Here is a 2,611-nt window from a genome sequence, read left to right on the forward strand (position 1 = left end):
GCCTTCCGTATGCATTGGGACTCGCAGCCTAAACCAAAGCTTGCTGTAGTCACCGGGATGTTTCCTTTGATTTCCATTTCTTTTCACAGTTTGCACAAGGCAACAATTTCTCTCTTCCCAGGATCATAGATCTGTTAGCAATGATTACAGCAGAGCTGTAGCAAGCTAACTGAATAGCTGACAGAAATATCATTTTCATTCTAAAATTAAAAATATCAGAGAGTCTTATGGGGAATAGCAAGAAAGCCACAGTGAGCACTGAATAAAGAGTGAGAGAAAAAAGTGCTAGACAGTCATAGTACACTGTACACAAATGTGCCCTGTTAATATAAAGATTTCTCGATTGCAGTAATTTTTAAAGTATCATATCCCTGTAGATATAATAACTAAACTAAGGGAATTATATCTAGTGGGCTATTTCTAAAAGAGCTGAAAAATATCCAACAGGATAAATGTACAAAAAAAGGGCTTATTATTATAGACCATGGGTGTAACACCAAGAAGATTCCTGGAAAATTTGGGGGATGGATGCCCGATTTGGATAATTAGAAAAGCTGTGTTTCAGTCAGTCTTTGGACACTCAAGATACAAATACTGGAAAACGGAATTTTCATCTCTATTTGGTTTCTTTAGAAAATGCTCTTCCCTGCTCCCTAAGTATCAACCTCCCCCCTCCAATAAACTAAAATCTCCCACAGTTCTTTTACTGAACACATTTCTCCTATCTGCTAAATCAAAAGTGTCTAGAATAGTTACTTCATCTACATGCTGCTTCATAAGAATGCTGCTGCTACAGTGCTCTAGCACTTCATCTTGCTGAAATTTTAAAGATTTCTTTTACATTCTTTATATATGAAAAAGATGATAGACTGCTTACTGGAGAAGCAAATATGAATTCTATCCTTCCTCAAAACAAAACAAAACCTTTGTTAAACTGACATAGACTTCAGCTTTCTAGTTCTTACTTGCTATCCAAAAAAGTTTGGAAGGGCTTCCTGCAATGAGAAACTTCAAAGTATTTGTTTTAATTTCCAAGCTTGAAATCGTCCTTTCACACAAGCCCAGCACACACCCAGTTCCGCTTTCCTAAGGCCCTTGAATCTTCCAAAGAAAGACCTAAGCCACAGTGCATGCAGATTGATGCTGGGGAAAAAAAGCACAGCTTCTTTTAAACACTGTAGGTAATTAGATATCGAGATAACTTACCAAGGAAAGTCCATTAACACAGAGTCATTAAATCAAATTTTCATGGCCCTCTGTAAAAGATCCACCCTGGTACAACCACAAGGCCAAGGCTCTGGAGCTCGCAGTCGCTCAGAGCAGGAAACTCTCTTCACTCCAGAGCCGCGAAGCGACGGCCCAGAAGCGCCACAGGCCTCGAGGCCTGCGGCGCCGCGAGGCCCTTCCACTTGGCCACTGCTTCTGTCACCGTTTCAAAAGCCACGCTTTCTCTCACTGAGACACTCAAAGCATTCCTCATCACCTCACGGGAGCAGGGGGAAAGCTGACCCACCACTAACCTCTTGAATGGGCCAAATACAGAAGTCCTTTCAGGACAGTCACTTGCACACACAGAGAAATGACTAGGGGGCTTTTAGCAAATTCAAACCACCCAGTCTTCTGATCACTGAAAAAAATTCTTATGGGAAATAATTCTTCTCTGGAGATCTTCAAAACCCGCTTGGATGCGGTCCTGTGCCACGTGCTTTAGGTGACCCTGGGTGGGCAGGGGAGTTGGACTAGATGATCTCTAGAGGTCCCTTCCAACCCTAAGCATTCTATGATTCTATGAATCTGCAACCAAATTCAGTTAATACATGAACTATGGAACAGGCCCTTCCTAATTCACTGAATTAAAATCATTTCAGGAAAGATCCTTCATGGTGGATGCCTCTGATGCCCACACAAGGCTTAGTCAGGACCAAATCACTCAAAGTCCTGAAGAACCCTGACCTTCTACCCAATCCACAGCAGGCAGCTCAAGCAACACACGAGCGATTAAAAGTAAATTCATACGCCCTATGAAGGGCAAAACAGCAAAACCATGCTTGAAATTATCAGTAGTCACTGATTAGGACATCTTACCAGAATATGCTATGTACATGTGTAATGACAACTGCACTCTTCAAGGGCCTTGTTATCAAACAATTATCAGCAGGAACTGTTATAAACTATTTACTCATGCTAATATTTCAGATTTATCTAAAACCTTGGCATCTAGATTTAATGTATTCTAGATAACATTTTACTAAAAAAAAAAAAAATCTGCACAGTAAACACATCAGTAAAACAAGCCTTTTTCAAAACAGATTTCAGGAAAACAAATTGCCCCTCCACATTCTTACCTCCTTCACACTAAGAGAGTTTTGTCACTATGGTATTTCAGGTTTTATAGCTATAAAGAAAAAGATTTTTTTCCTTCGAGCATATTTAGCAAATCTTAATTTTTATTGACAAATTAGTAACAAAAGATACATTGCATCCTGCAGGTTCTCTAAAGAATTTATGAAGACTTGACATTAGTAGCTGACCCATTTACAATGTACAACAAGGGAAACAGACCTGGGAAACAGCAAACACGAGATATTTTCAGTGCGTATTCCAGGAAAAA

Source organism: Tinamus guttatus, unplaced genomic scaffold (assembly GCF_059628265.1).
Source record: "Tinamus guttatus ecotype Peru unplaced genomic scaffold, ASM5962826v1 Tinamus_guttatus_pri_ptg000314l, whole genome shotgun sequence".
Lineage (NCBI taxonomy): Eukaryota > Metazoa > Chordata > Aves > Tinamiformes > Tinamidae > Tinamus > Tinamus guttatus.